Source organism: Rhinolophus sinicus, linkage group LG01 (genome assembly GCF_036562045.2).
Source record: "Rhinolophus sinicus isolate RSC01 linkage group LG01, ASM3656204v1, whole genome shotgun sequence".
Lineage (NCBI taxonomy): Eukaryota > Metazoa > Chordata > Mammalia > Chiroptera > Rhinolophidae > Rhinolophus > Rhinolophus sinicus.
Window position 1 is genome coordinate 22,795,548 of NC_133751.1, and position 15,454 is coordinate 22,811,001.

The 15,454-nt window shown below is 35.6% G+C and overlaps 1 long non-coding RNA gene across 2 annotated transcripts in view; it reads right to left on the reverse strand.

The window, feature by feature from the left end:
• Positions 1–15,454, reverse strand: part of LOC109447544 (uncharacterized) — a 659,535-nt gene that overhangs the window by 597,548 nt on the left and 46,533 nt on the right. For both annotated transcript variants that reach the window (XR_012494217.1, XR_012494213.1), the window contains exon 2: positions 3,753–4,037. This is a non-coding gene — a long non-coding RNA (uncharacterized LOC109447544). The remainder of the gene's footprint in view (positions 1–3,752; positions 4,038–15,454) is intronic.

The following is a 15,454-nucleotide window of genomic DNA, read 5'->3' on the forward strand; positions in this document are numbered from 1 at the left end:
GTTTGTGTTAATAGAATTCAAAGCCACTGGAAAGTAAACTCAGATATCAGGTTTCCATTTTTCTTAATCAAGACCAAAATTATTTACACAATACTAATATAAATAATTATTTAGTAGTAGCTGATTACATTACTGTAGGATAGTGGGGGAAATACACTTCAATAAGCTCCAGTCTCCTTGTTTTCACTTATAAAATAGGAACCTTACATACACACAGTGTTGGATCACATAAGTGAATGTAACGTATGTTAGTACTATAAAATTAGTATGCTAGTACTATAAAATACTTCTATCTGGCTGATTTTAAAAGTAAGGATTATTTGGTGGCTAGAGTGGAAAAAATATTGAACCAATCTTTCTGAATTTTGGATCCAATCTCAGTTGTCCTGGAAACTTAACAGAATGCATTCATGGGCAAGAAACTTTTCCTCTCTCTGAGACTCTTACAAAACATGGACTTCAGCTGATTTCCAGAGCTAAAATTTTTATTTTCCCAGGTATAAATAGTAAAGATGTATACATTTTCTAGTTATTTCATTTTCTTCTCATAACGTGTAGTGAGAAAATGGTTAGAAGTAGAATGTTTAACATCTAAAAAAACTCACAGACACATTAACAGAATATCGTTGTTTGAAAAGAAATGAATCTCCAGTTAGCTGTAGTATAAACTTAAATAGTATAAACTTAAACAGATGAGTAGCATAAATCAAACAGATTTTGGCATTATGTTATCAGATCATATAAAAACATCTAGAAGTACTCTCTTAAAAGATTATTGTACTAGTTTACAAATTAAAAATACATATCACAATTATAACACTAAGAATAAGACTCAGAATTCCATATTTCCTGATTTATTATGGTTTGCAGTGCATTTCAAGATCCAACATTGGTTACCTCTTCCAAGTAATTAGTTCTTTCATATCATTAACACTAGAGCTTGATACTGTAATTTGCTTATCCTGGTGGCTTTACAATTAATCCATATCAATTTCATTTATTTTTAAGTTTTAAAACACCAAACTAAGTTGTCTTAGTTCCATATTTGATAAATAAAATGGTTTATAATTTCCTATAACTGCTTATTTAGGAAAAATAATGAGGCAACCATTTATTCTGAGTTTTGTAATGAAGGGCCAGTGAAATGAAAGGCATGAGATAGATAAAACTGACAACTGGTACACAGTGGTAATAGTTAACAATAGTAATTCCTGAAATTTTAAAACCCTCTCTACAATTTACAATGTACTTTTAACTCACTGATTAGAACACTGATTTAAAAACTAGGTGCATAATCTATTATTCTTAGATTTAGAACTGGAAGAGGAAGGTGAATTCAACCTTGCCCCTGTCCCCAGGGGGCTTTCAGTCTAGTGGCAAAGACATGCACCTATGTGGCCCTACAACAATGTTGGCCTTACAGTATTATTGCCACACATGCAATCCTGGAAGCACAGAGAGAATGATGGAGAAGTGAGCGATTCTAATCACACTGGTTTGAAAAGATTGCATAGAAGAGGGAACACTGAAGTTGTTCCTTAAAGCCAAAAAAAAGGGGGGTGGGGTGGGGTGGGGGATTGGATGTTAAGAAAAGGAAGGGGAGGTATTCCATAGAGAATATCTCTTGTCCTGGCAGTGTATTTAATTTTCACAGTCAAGAAAAAACAGCAATTACATGATTTGATCAAGGACAGAATAAGAAAGAATCAGAACTATTCCTTGAGCTTTTAACTCTTGGGTCAAATGGTTCCTGCCATCACACATGGCTTCCTTTCTGAGGTGAGACAAGGCTTCTCTGCTTTCACAACTATTGCTGCCCTTCATTTATCCCTCCATGTTGCCACACCCTCTGCAGAACCCTGCGAGGACGTCCACAGAAAAATACAGAGGTAGGTAGCCATGACTTCATAAAACATATTACATTTTAACTTGTATCTAAAAATCAAACAAATACACCGAGGTCTATTTTGGGCAGCTCTTTCCTCACCTTTCTTCATTATTTCAAAGGAATGGGAGCTTGTGCTTTTGCCACATGGCATGCTCAATAAAGCTGTGATCCATTCCTGTAAACCTTCCATTTTTCTACTTCAGTTTTGTCAAGTGTTCCCAATTCCAAGAAATCGTAACTCAGAATGTGGGGGAGGCTGCGGATTTTTGGCTCAGGAGGTCGTACAGATGTTATTCCTTAAGGAAGACGATCATGATTGCCTATGTGAGTAATGGCTGTGAGTCGGCGAGGAGCCAAAAGTTCTCTTATAGCAGAATGTATAAACCATTCTCCTACTGAAAGAAGGCCCCCAGTAGGATAATATATTATTACACATGATTCAAATTACAGAATCTCCAGCAGGGGAGCTCATGACTGATTCAGGACAGTCGCCCCCTGAATACTGATGATGGGATGATGGAATGCCTCATGAATTAAAAGGGCCATGGTTTTAGCATCTAAATCCTTCAGATGCTTTTTAAAATGTCTATGCCTATCATTGTACTCTTTAAGCTTCTCAAAGGAATCGTGCACCGTTATGAAACCCTTGTCGATGTTTTTAAGTTTCCATGTCTTTGAATAATTATATTCAAATATTCTTTCTTAAAAAGCAATAAAACTTTACCTGCTCTGCTAGAATACTCTATCCCTTTAATGCCAATATGCAATGATGGTATGGCTTAAGAGAAATCGCATTTAAGTATGACCCAGTTTCCGCTCTTTGAGATTCTCTAAAGCAACCTGAAAATCTTCACATGTCACATATTCCAGCCTTTTCAAGTTACTAAAGAACAAATGAATTTATCTCTGACAAACTAAATACAAATGTATAGGACAAAATTGTGTTTCCAAAGGTTTTCTGCTGATAAATGAATTCATTTGTGAATATTATTATTTCATTTGGTCTGTTTTGGTTACATAACAAAGCAATAAATTTGCTAAAGGTATTACGCTGGGAATGGAGATCAGGCATTTTTATAGAAACACTAAGGCAGATGTTAAATATTACGAATTCTGAAAAACAAATGCTGCAATATATTCTGAAATAATATGTACGATGGTCTCTTAAATTCTTTTCAAGCTGGTTCTTGTATTCAATTTTTCTAGTAAATGGATGCAAATCAGGAGCATTGTGCTGAGATGGCAAGAGAGAGATTTGTTCAGAAATGACCTCAGTTCTATTCATTAATAAAATGACATGTTGGCTGAGAGCAGTGAAGAATAAAATATAATAAGAGTGAACTTTTCCTCCATGTGACAGATGTACATAAGCGGTTTTGGGATAAAACACTGTATGAAAAATGGCCATTATAGCATAAAATCTGCAAACATTAAAGAAAGCTCTAAGATGCAGATCACTTGAAAAAAATTGCAAGTTCCATGGCAATGCACTCCCTTATTCTCTGTTACCTTGTACAATTAATTCTGAATCCGACTTGCAGAAAGCATGCTATTCATAAAAGGGCAGTGGAGTCAGATAAAATAAACAAAGGTTTAATTTTTTTTTTTTTTTCTAAGAAAGAGAAAATAATTTTGCAAGGTCAAAACAAATACCCAGAATCACTTTCAGTGACAGCAGATACTAAGGGTGGGGGGGAAGGTAAAAGCTACCGAGAGAATGTAGCCACATATTTGCATAGCGGTTTAAATTATGCCAGCAGAATAATTAATGGAAGGACCTAATATGGAGGGGGTGGGTAACAGGAAAGGGGGGAAGCTATGTTAAACAAAGTTCATTACTGCATGATGTAAATGAGTTTCTCACCAGTGATGTCACTGATTGGCTGAGCTGCAGAGCTGGCTTCGAGCATGGCCGGATTGGCTGCTAGCTCTTCTGGTGCCTGCCTGCTTGGGCAGCGGTTGAACCAGATACTTTCTGTCTCTCTTGTTGTTGTTTGAAGCAAATCTTGTTCAGCCCAGCTGTGTCTCCATAGTAGTGGCACCCTAAGAGAGAGTCTCCCTCCTGCTTCCCACAGCTCGTCTGTGAGGCGGTCGCTGCTGTGAAATACCAGCGCTTGGCACCAAGCCCAGACAGCATTCTCAGATCCATCTATAACACACACATACAAAAAGAAAAATATAAAAAAAAAAAAAGCAGTTCTTTCATCTGAATTGCATCCTAAGGAGGATTAAGAAGGCTTCTATTGCTACTGATTTGTGTCTTTTCAATTTGACGGCTAAAATAGTTTTTGAAATACTATTGCTCTTATCTGCAGTAGAACGACACTGGTTAAAATTGGTTTAAAAAGATAGGGGGGACCCCCCTCTCCCGTGTTTACCTTGATTACAGAAAAATAATTCTTCATGTCCCTCCTAAGCACCGTAACTGATGTTTTTGGTCCCCTACCAGAATTTTAAACTCTCACCAGATTTCTAATTATACCCGAGACATTATTTTCAGGTTAAGACAAGGGATCTTAATTAGCATTCTTTTTAGCTATGCAAAATGAGACAGGGCATGAAACAGAAACTATCTATGGAGAGGCAGAGAGAGAGAAAGAAAAAAAAATCTGTGCAGCTTTTACAGTTGAGCTGACACCCCCTCCTTCCCCACTCTCCCACCACACCCCCCTTGCAAAAAAAGAATGCAGTCATATGAACTTTACCAGACAATGGAGTACCTACAGGCTCTCCCCTAGACAAGTCCTTTATAACCAGCCAGTGCTATGTGCTGCAGACAGTGGCCAATCGGCGGGCTCCTTTCTGCTGCAGGGACACAATAGGTGCATTGGCCACACTGTCCTCCTAGCCCCTGACAGCAGTTCAGGTTCATTTATTGTACACTGGAAGGCACATATGTCTTTAATATGCACTGTGAAACTATCAGTGAGGCTGCCTTTATTTCACCATAATTACATCAACCTAATTACCGCACATGAGCTGCAATAGCACTGTTTGCACAGAGTGGCGCATCGGCACGCATGCCCTAAAAATATGCATGAACATGCCTGCTTATTTCAATAATAAAATTCCCCAATATTATTTCCTTCCCAGAGCTTAATGATTCTTCCAGAATACTTCAGTGGATATAGTCATCATTTCCCCCCATCAAAATAAAAAAATGTGTGTATATGTATATATGTGTGTATGTGTCTGTGTGTGTGTGCGCAGGCGCGCGGGCATGTGTGTGTTTATATGTAATTTAAATATGTTTTAGTCATGTAGTGGGGGGCAGTATGGGAATGAAATCTAGTCAGCAAATAAAAGGTAATTGAGGACCTAAGGCATTTTTCCCTTATCACTAGCCATCAGAGGTAAGTAATAAGTGAATCTGCATACATCACCATAGCCGTACATAGATGCCAATTTATCGAGTCCAACAATCACGAGCACCTGCATATATCTCATTTATGTGTTTCCATGTTATATAATTATAGTATTCCTTGCAACACTGACTCAAAATGCTTGAAAAATTAAATCTTTGCTTTTTGTGTATTAGTTAAACAGAGTTGGGTACAGTCTGCAGTGGGAACCGCCTGCTAATTTTTTCATTTTATTTTATGCATGTTGTATTTACATATTCATGAACAGAAAAGCTGTTATGACTGCTGATTCTGCAGCAGGAGATGAAAAGGCAGGATCCGGCGTACAGAGTGTATTAATTTCTAGGGGGAGAATGGCAGCATATGATAACCAGGATGAGAAGGTGCTTGAGATTCCATTTGAGGTTTACCTCATTGTATAATAAAGGCTCTGGGCAGACAACCTACCAAAAATGTGTAAGTATAAAGAACTTAGAAAGTAAAACCAATTTGCATTATTCACAGCCTTTGAGCCACCCTGTAAAGAAATAAGCATTTTGAAATAGTGATTTCTGACTCTCTCTTTAGAGGTAAATAAAATTGTATTTTGTTTTATGGCTACCTAGAATACCATCAAAATGGTATGTGCTCAGCAGCTCTGAATTTTCTCATTGTTTTATAATCTACACATTTCTTTTTCCAAATCAGAATCCTAAGCTTTAAGTACTGATGATTTCCTAAGGTAGAATTTCATCAATGTTTACTTGTATTTACTGAAATCGTTTGATTTTTAGCTCATGATTCTCTAATCAGGAATGGAATTCATCATTACCATTGGCACATTAGGAGAAATAGTAACTCTTTTATATCATATACATACATGTATATAACACATATTTCACCCATACTAGAGAGAAAGAACCCCAGTGTTATTTTTTTCACTTAATATTCTTCAGTCCTCTCTTTAATATTTGCAAGATGTGTGTCATAAAATCTATTCAAGTTGATTCTTGCATTCTATAAGCTTTTTAAAAAAGCACAGCTCTTCTACTTATACTTTCGCAAAATCAAGTTTTGGTAGTAGGAAAGGGCAAGGCAAATTCCTAAATAGATCAGTAAGAGATCACAAGTCTCAATAATAAAAAAAACCTCAAACACTAACCACATTTATATTCCTGAACTGCTAGATACATTGAAATCAAAACACCTAAAATCAAAAATGTAATTTAGTTACTTGATATATAATGTAAGATGCTTCTTGTCTAGGTGATCGCAGAAAAACCTAAGCCACTTGTCTCACCTTATTGGTGGTTTTCCTATTAAAGGTGAATTTTTCTAAATCTTAGAATAAATCATGACAATTTTACTGGTCATCATTTCAAGATATGTAGCTCTCCTCTCTCTCTCTCTCTCTCTCTCTCTCTCTCTCTCTCTCTCTCTCTCTCACACACACACACACACACACACACACACACATATGTAATACACATATACACAATCACAGCTCTCCATTTTCTGGTAAGAATATGCAACTTTTTGACTTAGTCATCTCAATCCTTTGATCTGATGTTGCACAAAAAAAGCTTAAAAAATCAGAGGTAATATTTAATTGCTAGTTGTCCATTTTGCTAAGTGAAAATCAAAACAAGAAAAGCTCTCATATCACATACATTTAGACTCCAAATACATAACCTGTACTTAGAAATTCACTGTTGAACAAAGTATTTTGATTGTTATATTAATTGTATTAACAAGATGAGCAGATGGTACATATCCGACATCCTGAAACAAATAGGGATGTGTAAATAATAAACACTTAAAATAAAAGAGGCCTTCATTAAGTACTACAATTCATCAAACCAGGCAGGTTAGCCTTCCAATTTCCTATAACATTCTGTCATAATTTGAGTTATCAGATATATTTGAAAACAACATTGCATTTTTATAGTATTTTAGTATCGGGCTTTATTGTTCTTCTTACATCCCACATACAAAATGCAATTGTGAGATTTTACTATGCTACTCAAGCCAAGATAATTTTGCAACAAAGTCTTATTTGGAATCATTTTATTGGAGAATTTAGGCTTAACTTATATCTTAGAAATTGAAACTATTAATTTTAGACATGACATCCAAAGAAAATTAGTAACTAGTTAGTGTATTTCCACCCATCTCGCTGTCATCCTTTATTATAAATACAGCTCTGATTTGCTGTCAAAATATTCTTAATTGGTTGAGTTTTACTAAAGATAAGGACTTTATGGTCTCCTCCTATAAGATCAAAGACATGCATTTATAAGATAACTGTATGGAGAATATAAGTGCCATCTGTGTTCCCAGGATGGAAGTAAGCATACTTCTTTATAAAGATCAAAAGCATAACCTTAGACTTATAATCAGCACGAATTGGCTGTAAGAATGTGAAATAGCAGCCAGTCACGTAAACCTTATAAATAATACAATGCATTCTATATGTGGAGCCAACTTGGAGAGAGATGTAAAAATAATAAATTAATAAGCAACTTGTCAGTCTCCTAATGCATGTGACTCATTCTAAAAACAAACAAACAAAAAACCCTTAAGTCATGTTAATAAGTATGGAAAATATTCAGAGTACAACGAACATCAAGAAAAAACTTTGTATCTGTCTACACAATGACAAGCATACAGGTGACAAAACAAGTTAATCATTAGAATAGCTCTAAATATCCGGCTGCTTTTGTGTTCACAAACTCACTGCTTAAAATTTCAGTGTCTATGTTTTAGATTCCAAATGAGCATTTCTTGAACTATTTAATAATGATTATCATCACGGATATAAGTAACATAGGATTTTAAAGATGCCACTTTTGGGTCATCCAGTCTACCAATCTGTTTCCAAAGGATAGGTTTCCAGAGCACACGTATGACTGATCTTGTTTATATTGACCTCAAGAAGGTTAGCAGTGCATCCCTGTGGAAAAAAACACACGTAACACCTCAGTAGTATTTAAAACTTATTTCTCTTGTAAAGTTCCCAGCTATTTTATATGGGTTATTTACTAAAGGTGCACTTCATGGAAAAGAAAAAAAAAAAACCACATGAAAATCATGACATCTAAATATCCCATGGAAAAGGAAAACTTCAAGGAGATTTATCCCCTGCAGACCTGAAGAGAAATATTCCATTAGGAAAAAAAAAAAAGGCCACAGGTTTCTGCAACTGTTAACATGATGCTCTATAGTTACTATTATTTGTTCTTCTATATACAAGGAATAGCAGAAAAGTTGGGAAGAAAAATGAAAACCTTTCATCTGAGAAGTTGTCACCACGCATTTAAAATTATCTCACTGTCTTTGGATAATGATTTTCATCTAAGTAAAAAATTGTTTTTAACATCCAAAATGACTAAGAAAGAAATGTTCTACTTGAGCAATGAGATACATCCAGAATTATATTAAGTAGTGGTGACTAAAACTGTGATTAATAAAAAAGCTATCAGATTGTATTTTATAATCTGCACTGAGGTAAAACATTTATTTGCATTACACAACAGATATGCAAAGGAAACATGGCTTCTCTGTTTTAAAAGTGATCTGGTTTTTCATATACCTATCTCATTGGGTTGTTGCAGGTGGGGAGGGGAATATAAATCTGCCAATTAATTTATCTTATTGCTTTATGATTTCAATAGTATCTTCTAAGTTATTCCCTCTCTGGTAGAGAGAATAATGGTCCTTGAAAAATGTCCACATCCTAATTCCCCAAACTTGTGAGAAGTTCAAGTTGCTGGTGGAATTAAGCGCGCTAATCAGCTGCTCTTAAAATAGGAAGATTTTCCTAGATTATCTGTCTGGGTCCAAAGTAACCACAAGGGCTCTTAAAAGTGGAAGAGGGTAACTGAAAGAAGTTAGAGAGAGATGTGACTACAGAAGAATGGCCAGAGAGACACAATGTTGTTGACTTTTAAAGTAGAGGGAAGGGACAATGAGCAAGGAAGAGAGGCAGCCTTGGGAAGCTGGAAAAGGAAAGGTAAGGGGTTCTCACCAAGAATCTCCAGAAAGAAACACAACTCAACCCATACCTTGATTTTACCCTAGTGATACCAATTTTGGACTTCCAACCTCAAGAACTGTAAGCTAATATATTTGTGTTGTTTTCAGCCACTAAATTTGTGTTAATTTGTTACAGTAGCAATAGGAAATCAATAAATGCTATATTTTTTTTAAAAAAATGAAGGTTTAAGTTTAATCCCCTTTTCTCCAGAATCATAGGAAAGAGATGGACTTCAAGTCTTGTGATTTTGCGGAATAGGGAACTTTTCTCCTTGATGGTCTCTGCTTTAAAGTGTGCCTTGTCTGGTCTCCGGACCCCTGTGTAGCTTTCACTGAGGTAGGGTAGATAATCCTGCTGGTCCTGTTGGGGCACTGTATTGAATCCAAAGCTGAAGACCATGTATCTCACTACTTTTCCCTGGTCACAACATCCTCATGCTGTGTAGCCTCTTCATTCTAGCTTTCAGCTTCTGTTGGAAAATCAACCCTCTCAGCCTCACTGCATCAAAGCACCAGGTCATGTGGAAATGACTAATGCTCTATAAATTATGTGGTCATAATAAATTGGTAAATTACCTCCAGCCTTTCATTTTTATGACGACTCAGTCAGCAATTGCTAACCTCTTCCATGTTGTTCTGACAGGAATCTGAATATGAATACAAGCATTCCAAGAAGATTGCAGTTTTCTCAATTCATGTCCAGTCAATCTCTGTGGCTGTGGGAAGTATCTCCTCCCCATCCCCTCAATGATATCACCAAATTTATTTAGTGATGTATTTTGAGAACACTTCCCTTGGGACTTTAGCCCAGAGGAAGGAGAGTGAGGGCAAATACATACATCCTATCACTTTCTTCTTTTTCCATTTGTCTTCTTCCAACACTCATCTAGGTCAAAAGGATCAGTAGCTTTTGTTCTTGTATGATAGAGATTTCCTTTTACATCATATATTCTTCCTTCATGACGTGGCACCCACAACTCTTTCTGTCACTGAGGCCTAATGGTAGAATGGCTATAGAAAAAGCATGGCAAATATGATTTTCAGGGATAAAAATGTATTTGTTTATTATTTTAAAAATATTATACCCATGTACTCTGATTAAAATGGCAGATGTGATGTCAAAAATCTTACTAATACTACAGAAAAGGGATTCTTTTTTTCTTTCTTTATGGAGGTAGCAGAGAGAACCAAAGGAAAAAAAATAGCATTTTGAAAAGTGAAAACAAAGATTTTTTTTGAAAAGTGGAACAAATTTTGAAAGGTGGAAACTTGGTGACTGACCTGCCAAACTTAAGAAAGCTAGATCCTAAGCCCACAGTAGATAAAGACAAAAGCAATTCCACGAACACTTAAAGAATCAGAAGCATAGATACTTGGGAAATAGAGATACAAGGGGGTAGAATTCAGAAAATAGTTAGATTCTGTTTATAAAGCAATTAAATCCCTACATCTCTTCCCCTACTGCATGTTTGTAGGCAAATTCCCCTCCCTCACTACAGTGGAAGATTGAAGGCTGATTATGTAAAGAAGGTAAAGACAGATTTGACATAGTTGAGAATGGGGTTCCCCTACTTTAAAGAGGAGCTTTAAGTAAATGTATACTTTCTAGGTACTCGTGCTCTTCCCATACTAGGGTTTCCAGGTGAGAATTCCCACCCATTTCTCAGGATTTTCTTTTCAATTAAAGTTTATTGGGGTGACAATTGTTAGTAAAGTTACATAGATTTCAGGTGTACAATTCTGTATTACATCATCTATAAATCCCATTGTGTGTTCACCACCCAGAGTCAGTTCTCCTTCCATCACCATATATTTGATCCCCCTTACCCTCATCTACCACCCGCCAGCCCCCTTACCCTCTGGTAACCACTAAACTATTGTCTGTGTCAATGAGTTTTTGTTTCTCATTTGTTTGTCTTGTTCTTTTTGGTTTGTATAACACATATCAGGTTCTCTGCTTTTTCAGTCTGACATATTTCACTTAGCATTATAATTTCAAGATCCATTCATGTTGTCACAAAATGGTCCTGTTTCATCTTTTCTTACCGCTGAATAGTATTCCATTGTGTATATATACCACAACTTCTTTATCCGTTCATCTATTGAAGGACATTTTGGTTGTTTCCATGTCTTGGCCACCGTAAATAAAGCTGCAATGAACACTGGAGCACACTTGCCTTTATGTATAAATGTTTTCAGATTTTTTTTGGTAGATATCCAGGAGAGGGATTGCTGAGTCATATTGTAATTCTATTCGTAATTTTTTGAGGAACCTCCACACTGCCTTCCATAGTGGCTGCACCAATCTGCATTCCCATCAACAGTGTATGAGGGTTCATTTTTCTCCACAGCCTCTCCAACACTTGTTACTATTTGTCTTGTTGACGATAGCCATTCTAACTGGGGTGAGGTGATATCTCATTGTGTTTTTTATTTGCATTTCTCTGATGATTAGTGATGTTGAGCATTTTTTCATATGTCTATTTGCCATTTGTATGTCCTCTTTGGAGAAATGTCTCTTCAGATCGTCTGCCCATTTTTCAACTGGGTCGTTTGATTTTTGTCGTTGAGTTTCATGAGTTCCTTGTATATTTTGGATATTAGCCCCTTATCGGAGGCACTGTTTGCAAAAATCTTCTCCCATTCAGTTGGTTGGCTCTTTATTTAGTCGATAGTTTCTTTTGCTGTGCAGAAGCTTTTAAGTTTGATATAGTCCCATTCATTTATTTTAGCTTTTACTTCCCTTGCCTTTGGAGTCAAATTCATAAAATGCTCCTTGAACCCAAGGTCCATAAGGTTAGTACCTATGTTTTCTTCTATGCAGTTTATTGTTTCAGGTCTTATGCTTAAATCTTTGATCCATTTTGAATTAATTTTGGTTCATGGTGACAGATAGCAGTCCAGTTTCGTTCTTTTGCACGTGGCTTTCCAATTCAGCCAGCACCATTTATTGAAGAGGCTTTCTTTCCTCCATTGTATGTTTTTTGCTTCTTTGTCAAAAATTATCTGTCCATATTTATGTGGTTTTATTTTTGTGTTCTCAATTCTATTCCATTGGTCTACATGTCTGTTTTTCTGCCAATATCATGCTGTTTTGATTATTGTTGTCCTGCAGTACAAGCTAAAGTCAGGGAGTGTGATACTTCTAAGATTGTTCTTTTTTTCTTAGGATTGCTTTGGCTATTTGGGGTCTTTTGTGGTTCCAAACAAATCTGATGATTTTTTGTTCTATTTCTTTTAAAAATGCGATTGGGATTTTGATGGGGATTGCATTAAATCTGTATATTGTTTTGGGTAATATGGCCATTTTAACAATGTTGATTCTTCCAATCCATGAGCACCGAATGTCTTTCCATTTCTTTGTGTCTTCTCTCGGGAATTATTTTCGCTTTTCTCTTCCTGACTCCTGAGAAAATTTTGTCAGGGAATTGGGAAAATCGGCTCCTTGAACCCACATGGTCACTTTGGACCACCACGGTCCAAAGCGACGGTCACTATTGGCCATCACTTTGTGGAAATGATTCATTGTGGAGAACAGAAATCTTTGTATCTCAGGATTTGGGAACGGGAAAGCGAAAAAAATTCCTGAGAACAGATGGTAATTCCCTCACCTGGAAACCTTGTCCCACACTATTTTCTTCCCTAATCGCATAGTTGTCAAAATGCTAGCTTCTAAATTTTTTCTGAGAAATATGACTTAGCAAAATAAAATAAAATAAAAATACAATGTAGAAGTAATGGTTCACTATACAACAAAAATTGTCATATGCTTCCTCAGTATACATTGGTCCCTGGTCAGTGGCTGCCCAAGAAGAGTCTGTATTTCCCATTACTCTATGAATGTATATGCAAAGTGATGGTTGATGGGATATGAGTGGAATTGATGTGCGTCAATTCTAGGCCTGGCAGGTCCATGAAACCTTCTCATATAACTTTCTTCCATATTCCTTTCTCTTTTGAGCTGTTTGAAATGTAGATGACCTCCAGTGTGTTCTTAAACATTGTATATCAAAGATAGCAAAACATCTGTTGGTCTTGGCCACTAAATGATTGTGTAGAGAAGGGATGCTCTCAAATATAATTATATGTTCAGTACTCCTTTTGCCTTCCTTTGGGTTAATCAAGGTTTTTTATTATTTATTTTTATTATATTACACAGCAAAGTTTATTTTTTATTATATTACACAGCAATGAAAAGAAATTAACCACTGCTATGTTCAACAACACAGACAAAACTTTGAGTCAAAGGAGTCAGTCACAAAAATATACATACTCTATATGGTTCTATTGGTATGAAGTTTAAAAAAGCACAACTCATCAATAGTGATAAAAGTCAGAATGGTGTTTATCTTTGCGGGGAGAAGAATATTAACTAAGAAGGGACCTGAGAGAATCTTCTGGGTTCAGGAAATGTTTTATATCTGAATCTGAGTGGTAGTTATATAAGTATGGACATGTATAAAAGCTTATCAAGATATACACTTAAGATTTCAGCAGACTATTACACTATTACACATATATATATGTATATACATATACATATATATATACATATATATATATATATGTATATATATATATATATACATATGTATATATATATATTTATATATATACACACACAACCATAGGAAGTGAAAAAAAATAAAAGATAATCTTCATCAAAATGAAAGAAAAAAAACAAAGAGAGGATAATATGAGATGCCAGAACCCAATATGAAGAGAGGTGAAAGAAACTTCCAAAAGTAGGTGAAGGGAGAACCAAGCACTACAGTTGTATTCTAGACACAGAGAGGCTACAAGCCACGTCTGAGCAGTATGACTCAACAGGGGAAGAAGTAGAGGGCTATCATTCCAGAAGTCCCTGCTGCTGTTGCCCTATTTTCTTATACTTAAGAAGTAATGTTGGAAAGGAACAAGACAAACAAAGAAATAAAAACTCATAGAACACTGCCTTGACATGAACTGATGAAGATTCTGCTCTCCCTTCTATGCCCTTATAAATTGAATATCCTCATTTTGCCCCACAGAAGTATCCTGCTTTGACCTTTTCCTGAGCACAGGAAGAGGTCCTTTTTAGCTTAGAGAAAGATGATTCCTTTCACCTACTTCCCTCGTTCACATTCGTGATAGGTTTTTCCATAACTGGGCCCTGAGTAGCTTCTTGTCAGATAAGAAAAAAGAAAAAAAAAATCTCTGAAATGTTTAAAGTCACAATCTATTATGTGTAATAAAACACAATCCTAACTTATGTAAACTTAATACCAGCCAATGAAATCTTGCCAAAAATAAACATTAAATGTAACAACATCGTTAGTAACGCTGCAATTTGTAAGTGAATATATACATGAAACATAAAATAAATTATATATGCTTTTCTACTTTTACTCATCTTAATGTTCTCTTAATGTGAAATTGACAAAGATTTTGAGCACATTGATGATTTCTTCACAATGTTTACAAGATCACACCATCTTTCCCTGTGTAAGTGACACATTGTAACCACAGTACCATTCAATCATTTAGAGGAAATGAGGTAGTTACCTATATAGAAAAATATAAACAAAATACTTTCAAGTGGAAATAAAAGGCAGACCAAAGTACAACAAGTGTAATTCCACTTGTGTGTGTGTATGTTATATTCATAAGCATAATTTTAAAAATGCTTGGAAGGATAACCACCAATGTGTTGAATGGCTACTCCTTGACAAGGGATTTGAGGAAAGGAATCACAATCTTTATATTCTTTACTATATATTTTAATAACAAACATATTCAAGTAAGATGTTAAAAAAATAAATGACACCAAACATATGCTTCATTTAGCTAGATGATGCCAAATATATAGGTATGTAGAAACATTTAGCTTATTCCCTTGTTTTTTTGTTTTCACATTCTTCCAGATGGTTAAGATCACGTGGACATTTCCTCAGTTAATATTTAAGAAGTGTTTAAAGTTTGTAGCATCCCCTTTAAATATGGAGTTATAGAGATGACAGTACTTCCCCACATGTACTTCTCCCTAAAATAATTAACAATGAGTATTTCTGAGGTGGAAACAAAATAAACAGTAAAGTAATATAATGGGAAGAAAGTATCAGTTTGAATCTTGGCTTCTCTGCTCTGAGGAGAAATTTATCCATGCACAAGACAGAGAAAATCACCCCTATTTTAGAATGTTGTTGTGATG